This window comes from Taudactylus pleione, unplaced genomic scaffold, assembly GCF_031769625.1.
Source record: "Taudactylus pleione unplaced genomic scaffold, aTauple2 ptg000523l, whole genome shotgun sequence".
NCBI lineage: Eukaryota > Metazoa > Chordata > Amphibia > Anura > Myobatrachidae > Taudactylus > Taudactylus pleione.
The window spans coordinates 2,512,422-2,527,928 of NW_028284925.1; the positions used below are offsets into that span (position 1 = coordinate 2,512,422).

At 47.7% G+C, this 15,507-nt stretch overlaps 1 protein-coding gene across 1 annotated transcript in view; it reads right to left on the reverse strand.

Annotated features, from left to right (window-relative positions):
* The window catches only part of USF3 (upstream transcription factor family member 3), a 49,588-nt gene extending 34,469 nt beyond the window's left edge, over window positions 1-15,119 (reverse strand). The window contains exons 1-2 of the mRNA XM_088450775.1: window positions 15,060-15,119; window positions 4,362-4,549 (exon numbers count right to left, since the gene is read on the reverse strand). The gene's annotated coding sequence lies outside the window, so the exon portion shown is untranslated. The remainder of the gene's footprint in view (window positions 1-4,361; window positions 4,550-15,059) is intronic.
* Window positions 15,120-15,507: the final 388 nt, after the last annotated feature.

A 15,507-nucleotide genomic window follows, 5' to 3' on the forward strand; every position in this document is an offset into this window, starting at 1 on the left:
TGTACCGCCCTTCCGTGAAGAGCGGGGCCGGACGACTGCAGGGCCCTGTATACTGCCCGCAGTTCCAGGATGTTGATGGGGAGAAGTGCTTCTTCCGCTGACCAACGACCCTGAAGCGACAAAGAGCCGGTCACTGCCCCCCAACACAGGAGACTGGCATCCGTCGTGAGCAGGACCCAATCCGGGATCCAAAATGGGCGCCCCTCGACCAGATGAGCTGTCTGAAGCCACCAAGCCAAAGATTGCCGAACGTCCGGAGACAACACCAGCACCTGAGAGCGGATCCGGTGAGGTAACCCGTTCCATTCTGATAGAATCAGCCCCTGCAGGGGCCGGGAATGGAACTGGGCAAATTCCACCATGTCGAATGTCGACACCATGGACCCCAGAACTCTCATAGCCGAATGGACCGACAGGCGGCAACGGCTCAGGCAACTGCGTATCCGCAGCTGTAGGGAGGCGACCTTCTCCGGAGTCAGGAAGATCCTTTGCTGACGCGAATCCAGCAGGGCTCCCAAATGAACCATCCGCTGTGATGGAATCAGGGAGGACTTTTTCCAATTTATCAACCACCCGTGTGCTTGCAGGCAAGCGATCGTCAGGTGGAGATGTTGAAGCAGTACCTCCGGGGAGCTCGCCAGCAACAGGAGGTCGTCCAGATACGGCAGCAGCCGTACATTCTGGTTCCGAAGATGTGCGGCCATGACCGCCATAATCTTCGTGAACACCCTCGGTGCCGTGGAGAGACCAAAGGGTAGCGCCCGGAACTGATAGTGGTGTTGAAGGATAGCGAACCTCAGATACCGCTGGTGTGAAGATGCTATCGGAACATGGAGGTAGGCGTCCTGGATGTCCAGGGACACCATGTAATCCCCTGGTTCCATCGCCAGAATGATGGAACGTAACGTTTCCATCCTGAACTTGGGAACTCTGAGGAATTTGTTCAGAGACTTCAAGTTGAGGATAGGGCGATGAGAACCATTGGGTTTCTGCACCAGAAACAGAGACGAATAATACCCCGTCCCTCGTTGTGATAGAGGAACGGGAACAATGACCCCTGCTTTCAGCAAGGACTCTATAGCCTCCTGAACTTGTAACGCCTTGGTCTTGTCCTGAGAAGGACTTGTGCAGAAAAACTGGTGGGGTGGTCTGTGCCGAAAAGACAGGGCGTACCCCTGGGAGACCACTTCTCGAACCCAGGCATCCGTGGTGGTATTGTGCCAGCACTGGGCAAATAGAAGAAGTCGGCCTCCCACTCTGAGGTCCCCCAGAGGGAGGCCCGTCCCATCAGGCCGCAGGTTTATCTTCCTGCTTGGAAGAAGGGCGCCGAGCACTCCAGGCTTGCTTCTTGGGTTTAGAGGCAGTCTTACTCGCAGACAGTCTCGGGAAGGACTGACCTTTCGCCTTACCCTGAACCCGAAAGGAACGAAAAGCCGAACTCCGAACCTTAGCAGGCAGTGCCGCCGAAGGGAGGAAGGCCGACTTGGATTTAGCCAGGGTGTCCACTATTTTGTCCAAGTCCGGACCAAATAGCAATTCCCCATTGAAAGGTAAGGCCTCCAGACCTTTCTTTGAATCAGAGTCCGCTCTCCAGGACCGCAACCATAAGGATCGGCGGGCAGACACCGCTGCAGCCGATACCCGCGAGGTCAGCAGACTAGCATCTAAAGAAGCTTCTCCAATGTAAGAAGCAGCGTCCCTCATTTGTCCCAACAACGCCCGCTGGACATCCGGAGCGTCGTCCGGGAAGGTATCTTCCAATGCACTGGCCCACCCCTCAATGGCCTTGGCCACCCAGGAGATGGCCATGGACGGTCGGGCCACCGCCCCGGAGAGGGAGTAAATAGACTTTAAGCAAGTCTCAACTTTCCTGTCCGTGGGATCCTTCAGCGAGGATATCGACGGTAATGGTAAGGTGGCGCCCCGAGTTAAACGGGTGACATGGGAATCCACCGCCGGTGGAGTTTCCCATTTTTTACAATGTGCCTCAGGGAAGGGGTAATTAGAAGCCAACCGCTTCTGAGGAAGGAATCTCTTACTGGGCGCCTGCCAAGCTACCGCCATATGATCCGTCAACTGATCCGACAGGGGAAACACCGCAGAAGCCACCTTAGTTTTTTTGAAACTAGGAAACTTCGACTTAGGAACCGGTGCCTCATCCTCTATAAGAAGAATAGCTCGCACCGCCCTAACTAGTGCTCGCACATTAATGGACGACTTGGTATCCATTTCCTGGACCGAGGCGTCCGAGTCAGTGTCATCAGGGACCTCCCCATCATCTGAGGAACCCTCTGAGTCCGATACCTGAGCAGCCCGTGTCATGAGTGGGCGTTTTGAAATCCTAGAAGGCATGTCAGTCTGCAACATTGACTGAAAAGCCGAGGAAGCGGCCGCCAAATTTTGCACGGAGTTGGAGAGCACATCCACCCATGGTGGAGGAGTCGCCATAGGGGCCTGAAAAGGTACCACAGGCTGCTGCGGCACAGGGGAAGCCTGTATATACATAGGCAACCCCGCATAGGGACCTACTGATTGAGACCCAGGAGGACTCCGCAATAACTGCGGGACACCCGGGGAATGGGGGATGGTCGGCTGGGGCAACGCCCTAGTAGGGAGAGCAGTCGGGACCGACAGACGGTCCGCAATAGACACCAGCACTTGAGAAAACATTGCCCACGGTGGTTCCTGCGCCAGAGAAGGTCTGGATGGGCCAGGAGCCACCTGGCATAGACTACACAGGCCATCCTGTGACAAATCCTCCCTATCTACTCCTGCAGAACAGCGTCCGCAGGAGGCCAACACCGGAGCCACTGAGCGCTCAACCTCCTCGTCTGACATGACAGAATATATTATATAGTCAAAAAAATATATATCTGGCAACAGGGCAGAAGAAAACGCACTCACCGGTGTGCTAAACAACAGCCCACAATACGGCACTGTGTAGCACACAACTGTATGTGACGGACCTCACAAATACGTGATTTATATAGGTGAGGTCTGCAGAAACGCCCCTCCCCCACACACCTGTAGGGCTTGTAGGAGAAGTAAAGGGATAGGTATAAGCTGACAGTAAGCGGAAAATAAGCACAGACAGGCAGCACTAGCAAAAGTCACATACCATGCAGGAAGATATACTCACTGCACCTTTCCACCACAATCAACCTGCCCAGATTCAGTGTCTGGGAGGGCTATAGTGCTGTGTACACTGTCCTTGATCAGGGGAGAGGTACACAGGGGGACCGGTCCGCGTGCTCCCTGAAGATCTGCGCTGCCACTTGTAGAAAATGGCCCCCAGAGACCTCAGAGGAGGAGTGGCCGTGTAACTGCAGCTCAGCGACGCCAGACTCCGTGCTGAAAGGCGCGCTGAGCTGAGGGGAGGAGCCGCTGACAGGGAAGGCTTCCTCCCCTGGCTAGCATATTAACCCCAGGGCTTGCCGGCATCCCGCTTGCCATATATCCCTGGTGGTCTAGTGGTCCCACGGGTTATTCCTCCTCAGAGGGGGAGCCCGCCGCCACCGCTAGCGGCCCCCGGTCTGTCCCCTAGGACCGGGGGCAAAGGACTGCATGTGCAGGCAATACCCGCGAGCAGCCGCTAATCGGCGACTCGCGGCTTACCTTGTCCCCTGCGACTCCGGCAGCAGTCCAGGGGCCTCCCGCCGCGATCCCCAGTGCAGTACTGGCGTCGCGGCGCCAGCGGGGAAGGAGAGCGGCAGCGTGGGCGTCTGCATAGACAGCCCGTCGCTGCCACACTAGAGCCTCTGTTTTAAAATAAAAATCTAACAGGCTCTTTTTTTTTTTTTTTTAAATAAAAATAGAAAGCTTTTGGGGGCGGGGGCTGGGGCTGCAGCCCCCCTGCGCAGGTGACCCGACTCTGGCCGGGCACCAACTCAAACTGAGGTGCTGTGGCCGGGGGCGGGGTATAGAGGAGGACGGACCCAAGTGCATCCTGGGAGCAGCTAAAGCTTTAACTGCGTGGTGCCCATGGATCCAGATCCAGCTTATACCCCCAAGGTCAACCCTGTGGACCCCCTATGGACCCTGAAGTAGAAATAGGTTTTCTGCTGGTCAATTATCAGAAAACTTTCAACGAATACAGGGAAGGAGTGAAACGCGTTAATTACAGAGACACCTACCCGTAAAAACTACAATTCCTTCTCAGCGTTCAGACTAAAGACCCAACGAAGCAGCGGCCATTACACAGTCCCCCACACAGAAATACAATATGCGTAGAGGGCGTTGGCCATTACACCATTCATACTCGCCTTTCCCACATGAAACAGGTCTAGTCATTCACATATAGCAAATAAACGCAAGCCAGTGGCTAGGCTGCTCTCCTATGGGCACCGTGAGATGTTACGTACCCGACAGCTGTCCTTGAAGTCGGGACAAAGTCCTGAGTGAGCGAGACCGTTCCTTAAGCTTGGGACTGCCCCAGCAGAATCAGGAAAGAGACTGTCTCGCGCTCTCCTTCTAGATCCTGCAGCTGTCACTACATGTTGCTGCGTATAAGCTCAGTCGCTGTTCGTCAGGATCCTGGGATGTCGGAGCCCTTCAGGAACAAAGGGAGAGAGATGAAATATGGACGGCCTAGCAATGAGCCACATTGTTATATCACCCACATGTAATATTTATGGGCTTCAGCCTGCAGCCAGCACCATCATTAAATAGTATTCATAATCTATATAATAAGTGTGGCTGAGCCCGGCCACAAACGGCCCCCAATACGACGGCTGAGTATACAGAACACAACGCCCCCCGCGCCTGGAAGCTAAAAGTGACACGGCCGGAAAAGCAGATGACAGAAGTCCACGGGTGGGGGTGACTGGCGAATGACAGGTAAAAAAAAAAAAATTGTTAATAAATAAAACATATTTTCACCCCTGAAATAAAACTATTAGCATGGCAAAATGGGAAGTCCTGCAATCAACTTCTAGATGCTGGTCAAAATAATTTTTGTTGGTTGTAATGTATGTGTACTGTACATATGTATGAAGAAGTGTGTGTGCATTAGTGCATCTATGTGTACTGCACATATGTATGTAGTGTGTGCATGTATGTGTACTGTACATATATGTATGAAGAAGTGTGTGTGCATTAGTGCATCTATGTGTACTGCACATATGTATGTGGTGTGTGCATGTATGTGTACTGTGCATATGTATGAAGAAGTGTGTGTGTGCATTAGTGCAACTATGTGTACTGTACATATGTATGGTGTGTGCATTAGTGCATCTATGTGTACTGCACATATGTATGTGGTGTGTGCATGTATGTGTACTGTGCATATGTATGAAGAAGTGTGTGTGTGCATTAGTGCAACTATGTGTACTGTACATATGTATGGTGTGTGCATTAGTGCAACTATGTGTACTGTACATATGTAGAGTGTGTGCATTAGTGCCTAACCCTAACCTCCCCCCCTAGTGCCTAACCCTAACCTTCCCCCTAGTGCCTAATCCTAACCTTCCCCCTAGTGCCTAACCCTAACCTCCCCCCCTGGTGCCTAACCCTAACCTCACCCCCTAGTGCCTAACCCTAACCTCCCCCCCAGTGCCTAACCCTAACCTCCCCCCATAGTGCCTAACCCTAACCTCCCCCCCTAGTGCCTAACCCTAACCTCCCGCCCTAGTGCCTAACCCTAACCTCCCCCCCTAGTGCCTAACCCTAACCTCCCCCCCTAGTGCCTAACCCTAACCTCCCCCCCTAGTGCCTAACCCTAACCCTCTCCCCTAGTGCCTAACCCTAACCCTCTCCCCTAGTGCCTAACCCTAACCCTCTCCCCTAGTGCCTAACCCTCCCCCTAGTGCCTAACCCAGTGTTGGCTAACCTTGACACTCCAGCTGTTGTGAAACTATAAATCCCAGCATGTCCTGCCAGTTTTAGCATGCCCTAATAGCAAAACTGTAGCAGTGCATGCTGGGTTATGTAGTTCCATAACAGCTGGAGTGTCAAGGTTAGCCAACACTGGCCTAACCCTAACCCTCCCCCCTAGTGCCTAACCTCCGCCCCCTGGTGCCTAACCCTAACCTTCCCCTTAGTGCCAACCCTAACCTTCCCCCTTAGTGCCAAACCCTAACCGCCCAAGGGTGCCTAACCTTAACCCTCCCCCGGAGGTATCTGACCCCAACCCCCCCCCCCCCCCCTCAGCCTAATCCTAACCCTCCCGGGATTCCATAAACCTAATCACCCCTAGTGCCTAACCCTAACCTCCCCCTCCTAGTGCCTAACCCTAACCTCCCCCTCCTAGTGCCTAATCCTAACCTTCCCCCTAGTGCCTAACCCTAACCTCCCCCCCTGGTGCCTAACCCTAACCTCCCCCCCTGGTGCCTAACCCTAACCTCCCCCCCTGGTGCCTAACCCTAACCTCACCCCCTAGTGCCTAACCCTAACCTCCCCCCCTGGTGCCTAACCCTAACCTCCCTCCCTAGTGTCTAACCCTAACCTCCCCCCCTAGTGCCTAACCCTAACCTCCCCCCCTAGTGCCTAACCCTAACCTCCCCCTCCTAGTGCCTAACCCTAACCTTCCCCCTAGTGCCTAATCCTAACCTTCCCCCTAGTGCCTAATCCTAACCTTCCCCCTAGTGCCTAACCCTAACCTCCCCCCTAGTGCCTAACCCTAACCTCCCCCCTTGGTGCCTAACCCTAACCTCCCCCCTTGGTGCCTAACCCTAACCTCCCCCCTTGGTGCCTAACCCTAACCCTCTCCCCTAGTGCCTAACCCTAACCCTCTCCCCTAGTGCCTAACCCTAACCCTCTCCCCTAGTGCCTAACCCTCCCCCCTAGTGCCTAACCCAGTGTTGGCTAACCTTGACACTCCAGCTGTTGTGAAACTATAAATCCCAGCATGTCCTGCCAGTTTTAGCATGCCCTAATAGCAAAACTGTAGCAGTGCATGCTGGGTTATGTAGTTCCATAACAGCTGGAGTGTCAAGGTTAGCCAACACTGGCCTAACCCTAACCCTCCCCCCTAGTGCCTAACCTCCGCCCCCTGGTGCCTAACCCTAACCTTCCCCCTTAGTGCCTAACCCTAACCTTCCCCCTTAGTGCCTAACCCTAACCTTCCCCCTTAGTGCCTAACCCTAACCGCCCAAGGGTGCCTAACCTTAACCCTCCCCCGGAGGTATCTGACCCCAACCCCCCCCCCCCTCAGCCTAATCCTAACCCTCCCGGGATTCCATAAACCTAATCACCCCTAGTGCCTAACCCTAACCTTCCCCCTAGTGCCTAACCCTAACCTCCCCCTCCTAGTGCCTAACCCTAACCTCCCCCTCCTAGTGCCTAACCCTAACCTCCCCCTCCTAGTGCCTAACCCTAACCTCCCCCTCCTAGTGCCTAACCCTAACCTCCCCCTCCTAGTGCCTAACCCTAACCTCCCCCCACTAGTGCCTAACCTCCCCCCACTAGTGCCTAACCCTCACCTCCCCCCACTAGTGCCTAACCCTCACCTCCCCCTCCTAGTGCCTAACCCTCACCTCCCCCTCCTAGTGCCTAACCCTAACCTCCCCCTCCTAGTGCCTAACCCTAACCTCCCCCTCCTAGTGCCTAACCCTAACCTCCCCCTCCTAGTGCCTAACCCTAACCTCCCCCTCCTAGTGCCTAACCCTAACCTCCCCCCACTAGTGCCTAACCCTAACCTCCCCCCACTAGTGCCTAACCCTAACCTCCCCCCCCTAGTGCCTAACCCTCTCCCCTAGTGCCTACCCCTAACCTCCCCCCCTAGTGCCTAACACTAACCTCCGCCCCCTAGTGCCTAACCCTAACCTCCGCCCCCTAGTGCCTAACCCTAACCTCCCCCCACTAGTGCCTAACCCTAACCTCCCCCCACTAGTGCCTAACCCTAACCTCCCCCCCCTAGTGCCTAACCCTCTCCCCTAGTGCCTACCCCTAACCTCCCCCCCTAGTGCCTAACACTAACCTCCGCCCCCTAGTGCCTAACCCTAACCTCCGCCCCCTAGTGCCTAACCCTAACCTCCGCCCCCTAGTGCCTAACCCTAACCTCCGCCCCCTAGTGCCTAACCCTAACCTTCCCCCTTAGTGCCTAACCCTAACCTCCGCCCAAGGGTGCCTAACCTTAACCCTCCGCCCAAGGGTGCCTAACCTTAACCCTCCCCCAGAGGTATCTGACCCCCAACCCCCCCCAGCCTAATCCTAACCCTCCCGGGATCCATAAACCTAATCACCCCTCCCACCCCCGCAGCTAACGGGTCCCGGCTCACCTACGTTAGGTATGTCGGGTGTCCGGATTTCGTCGTTGGGCTGATGATAGGTGTCGGTATTTACACGACTATTATTAGTGCCATGCTGGGTTTTCCTGACTACATACCGTATGTGCACGGTACCTGGACTTCCCACTTTTTCCATATCAATTGTAGTGAGGTTCATGTCTCAGCAGCCCCTATCTATCAATGCTATCTAAGAGCAGACACATACAGATAGATGTGCCGTATACGGATATAGAGATATACAGTAACACACACATCCAGATAGATGTACCGTATACTGATATATAGATATACAGTAACACACACATCCAGATAGATGTACCGCACACTGATATATATACAGTAACACACATCCAGATAGATGTACCGCACACTGATATATAGATATACAGTAACACACACATATAGACAGATGTACCATACACTGATATATAGATATACAGTAACACACACATACAGATGTACCATACACTGATATATAGATATACAGTAACACACACATACAGATAGATGTACCATACACTGATATATAGATATACAGTAACACACACATACAGACAGATGTACCATACACTGATATAGATATACAGTAACACACACATACAGACAGATGTACCATATACTGATATATAGATATACAGTAACACACACATACAGATAGATGTACCATACACTGATGTATAGATATACAGTAACAAACACATACAGATAGATGTACCGCACACTGATATATAGATATACAGTAACACACATACAGATAGATGTACCGCACACTGATATATATACACAGTAACACACAGATATACATATACAGTAACACAGAGCTAGATGTACCGTACACACAGATATACATATACAGTAACACAGAGCTAGATGTACCGTACACACAGAAATACATATACAGTAACACAGAGCTAGATGTACCGTACACACAGATATACATATACAGTAACACAGAGCTAGATGTACCGTACACACAGATATACATATACAGTAACACAGAGCTAGATGTACCGTACACACAGATATACATATACAGTAACACAGAGCTAGATGTACCGTACACACAGATATACATATACAGTAACACAGAGCTAGAGGTACCGTACACACAGATATACATATACAGTAACACAGAGCTAGAGGTACCGTACACACAGATATACATATACAGTAACACAGAGCTAGAGGTACCGTACACACAGATATACATATACAGTAACACAGAGCTAGAGGTACCGTACACACAGATATACATATACAGTAACACAGAGCTAGAGGTACCGTACACACAGATATACATATACAGTAACACAGAGCTAGAGGTACCGTACACACAGATATACATATACAGTAACACAGAGCTAGAGGTACCGTACACACAGATATACATATACAGTAACACAGAGCTAGAGGTACCGTACACACAGATATACATATACAGTAACACAGCTAGAGGTACCGTACACACAGATATACATATACAGTAACACAGAGCTAGAGGTACCGTACACACAGATATACATATACAGTAACACAGAGCTAGATGTACCGTACACACAGATATACATATACAGTAACACAGAGCTAGATGTACCGTACACACAGATATACATATACAGTAACACAGAGCTAGATGTACCGTACACACAGATATACATATACAGTAACACAGAGCTAGATGTACCGTACACACAGAAATACATATACAGTAACACAGAGCTAGATGTACCGTACACACAGATATACATATACAGTAACACAGAGCTAGATGTACCGTACACACAGATATACATATACAGTAACACAGCTAGATGTACCGTACACACAGATATACATATACAGTAACACAGCTAGATGTACCGTACACACAGATATACATATACAGTAACACAGAGCTAGATGTACCGTACACACAGATATACATATACAGTAACACAGAGCTAGATGTACCGTACACACAGATATACATATACAGTAACACAGAGCTAGATGTACCGTACACACAGATATACATATACAGTAACACAGAGCTAGATGTACCGTACACACAGATATACATATACAGTAACACAGCTAGATGTACCGTACACACAGATATACATATACAGTAACACAGCTAGATGTACCGTACACACAGATATACATATACAGTAACACAGAGCTAGATGTACCGTACACACAGATATACATATACAGTAACACAGAGCTAGATGTACCGTACACACAGATATACATATACAGTAACACAGAGCTAGATGTACCGTACACACAGATATACATATACAGTAACACAGAGCTAGAGGTACCGTACACACAGATATACATATACAGTAACACAGAGCTAGAGGTACCGTACACACAGATATACATATACAGTAACACAGAGCTAGAGGTACCGTACACACAGATATACATATACAGTAACACAGAGCTAGAGGTACCGTACACACAGATATACATATACAGTAACACAGAGCTAGAGGTACCGTACACACAGATATACATATACAGTAACACAGCTAGAGGTACCGTACACACAGATATACATATACAGTAACACAGAGCTAGATGTACCGTACACACAGATATACATATACAGTAACACAGAGCTAGATGTACCGTACACACAGATATACATATACAGTAACACAGCGCTAGATGTACCGTACACACAGATATACATATACAGTAACACAGCGCTAGATGTACCGTACACACAGATATACATATACAGTAACACAGAGCTAGATGTACCGTACACACAGATATACATATACAGTAACACAGAGCTAGATGTACCGTACACACAGATATACATATACAGTAACACAGAGCTAGATGTACCGTACACACAGATATACATATACAGTAACACAGAGCTAGATGTACCGTACACACAGATATACATATACAGTAACACAGAGCTAGATGTACCGTACACACAGATATACATATACAGTAACACAGAGCTAGATGTACCGTACACACAGATATACATATACAGTAACACAGAGCTAGATGTACCGTACACACAGAAATACATATACAGTAACACAGAGCTAGATGTACCGTACACACAGATATACATATACAGTAACACAGAGCTAGATGTACCGTACACACAGATATACATATACAGTAACACAGAGCTAGATGTACCGTACACACAGATATACATATACAGTAACACAGAGCTAGATGTACCGTACACACAGATATACATATACAGTAACACAGAGCTAGATGTACCGTACACACAGAAATACATATACAGTAACACAGAGCTAGATGTACCGTACACACAGAAATACATATACAGTAACACAGAGCTAGATGTACCGTACACACAGAAATACATATACAGTAACACAGAGCTAGATGTACCGTACACACAGATATACATATACAGTAACACAGAGCTAGATGTACCGTACACACAGATATACATATACAGTAACACAGAGCTAGATGTACCGTACACACAGATATACATATACAGTAACACAGAGCTAGATGTACCGTACACACAGATATACATATACAGTAACACAGAGCTAGATGTACCGTACACACAGATATACATATACAGTAACACAGAGCTAGATGTACCGTACACACAGATATACATATACAGTAACACAGAGCTAGATGTACCGTACACACAGATATACATATACAGTAACACAGCTAGATGTACCGTACACACAGATATACATATACAGTAACACAGAGCTAGATGTACCGTACACACAGATATACATATACAGTAACACAGAGCTAGATGTACCGTACACACAGATATACATATACAGTAACACAGAGCTAGAGGTACCGTACACACAGATATACATATACAGTAACACAGAGCTAGAGGTACCGTACACACAGATATACATATACAGTAACACAGAGCTAGAGGTACCGTACACACAGATATACATATACAGTAACACAGAGCTAGAGGTACCGTACACACAGATATACATATACAGTAACACAGCTAGAGGTACCGTACACACAGATATACATATACAGTAACACAGCTAGAGGTACCGTACACACAGATATACATATACAGTAACACAGAGCTAGATGTACCGTACACACAGATATACATATACAGTAACACAGCGCTAGATGTACCGTACACACAGATATACATATACAGTAACACAGCGCTAGATGTACCGTACACACAGATATACATATACAGTAACACAGCGCTAGATGTACCGTACACACAGATATACATATACAGTAACACAGCGCTAGATGTACCGTACACACAGATATACATATACAGTAACACAGCGCTAGATGTACCGTACACACAGATATACATATACAGTAACACAGCGCTAGATGTACCGTACACACAGATATACATATACAGTAACACAGCGCTAGATGTACCGTACACACAGATATACATATACAGTAACACAGCGCTAGATGTACCGTACACACAGATATACATATACAGTAACACAGAGCTAGATGTACCGTACACACAGATATACATATACAGTAACACAGAGCTAGATGTACCGTACACACAGATATACATATACAGTAACACAGAGCTAGATGTACCGTACACACAGATATACATATACAGTAACACAGAGCTAGATGTACCGTACACACAGATATACATATACAGTAACACAGAGCTAGATGTACCGTACACACAGATATACATATACAGTAACACAGAGCTAGATGTACCGTACACACAGATATACATATACAGTAACACAGAGCTAGATGTACCGTACACACAGATATACATATACAGTAACACAGAGCTAGATGTACCGTACACACAGATATACATATACAGTAACACAGAGCTAGATGTACCGTACACACAGATATACATATACAGTAACACAGAGCTAGATGTACCGTACACACAGATATACATATACAGTAACACAGAGCTAGATGTACCGTACACACAGATATACATATACAGTAACACAGAGCTAGATGTACCGTACACACAGATATACATATACAGTAACACAGAGCTAGATGTACCGTACACACAGATATACATATACAGTAACACAGAGCTAGATGTACCGTACACACATATACATATACAGTAACACAGAGCTAGATGTACCGTACACACAGTTATACATATACAGTAACACAGAGCTAGATGTACCGTACACACAGATATACATATACAGTAACACAGAGCTAGATGTACCGTACACACAGTTATACATATACAGTAACACAGAGCTAGATGTACCGTACACACAGATATACATATACAGTAACACAGAGCTAGATGTACCGTACACACAGATATACATATACAGTAACACAGAGCTAGATGTACCGTACACACAGATATACATATACAGTAACACAGAGCTAGATGTACCGTACACACAGATATACATATACAGTAACACAGAGCTAGATGTACCGTACACACAGATATACATATACAGTAACACAGAGCTAGATGTACCGTACACACAGATATACATATACAGTAACACAGAGCTAGATGTACCGTACACACAGATATACATATACAGTAACACAGAGCTAGATGTACCGTACACACAGATATACATATACAGTAACACAGAGCTAGATGTACCGTACACACAGATATACATATACAGTAACACAGAGCTAGAGGTACCGTACACACAGATATACATATACAGTAACACAGAGCTAGATGTACCGTACACACAGATATACATATACAGTAACACAGAGCTAGATGTACCGTACACACAGATATACATATACAGTAACACAGAGCTAGATGTACCGTACACACAGATATACATATACAGTAACACAGAGCTAGATGTACCGTACACACAGATATACATATACAGTAACACAGAGCTAGATGTACCGTACACACAGATATACATATACAGTAACACAGAGCTAGATGTACCGTACACACAGATATACATATACAGTAACACAGAGCTAGATGTACAGTATACACAGATATACATATACAGTAACACAGAGCTAGATGTACCGTACACACAGATATACATATACAGTAACACAGAGCTAGAGGTACCGTACACACAGATATACATATACAGTAACACAGAGCTAGATGTACCGTACACACAGATATACATATACAGTAACACAGAGCTAGATGTACCGTACACACAGATATACATATACAGTAACACAGAGCTAGATGTACCGTACACACAGATATACATATACAGTAACACAGAGCTAGATGTACCGTACACACAGATATACATATACAGTAACACAGAGCTAGATGTACCGTACACACAGATATACATATACAGTAACACAGAGCTAGATGTACCGTACACACAGATATACATATACAGTAACACAGAGCTAGATGTACCGTACACACAGATATACATATACAGTAACACAGAGCTAGAGGTACCGTACACACAGATATACATATACAGTAACACAGAGCTAGATGTACCGTACACACAGATATACATATACAGTAACACAGAGCTAGATGTACCGTACACACAGATATACATATACAGTAACACAGAGCTAGATGTACCGTACACACAGATATACATATACAGTAACACAGAGCTAGATGTACAGTATACACAGATATACATATACAGTAACACAGAGCTAGATGTACCGTACACACAGATATACATATACAGTAACACAGAGCTAGAGGTACCGTACACACAGATATACATATACAGTAACACAGAGCTAGATGTACAGTATACACAGATATACTTATATAGATGCACAGTACATACATTCAGGGATATATATATATATACACACAGTACACACACTTACCTCCTTCCATCCGGGTCTGCAGCCGCTGCCAGACTCTCTTCCGCCTGCTGCCCCTCTTCCTGGTTACCCCGCAGCGCGCATGCGCGTCCTCAGTGTGATCTGCGCCGGTCAGCTGGCGAGCGGGGGGAGGGGCGGAACGGATCAGTGAGGTCCACACCTGATAGGCTGATCCTGAGTTTGGGACGTCCCCATTCCCGGGCCGCGCCGGGTCCTAGACCGCGCCGGATACAAGCACGCTGTACAACCTACACCTTGGCGGCACCATATGAGCTGGTTACACCCCAGGATGGGCTATGGGTTATGTGCCATGCCTGCCCACCCGGTGACCTACCCTCTCCGATATCATTACCCATTCACCTACAGCTGGAACTCCGTGACACGGGGAAGGCAGACATGCTGCGAGCATTTACTAGCTGCCAACCTCGCTGAGGCATGAGGCACTCTGTGC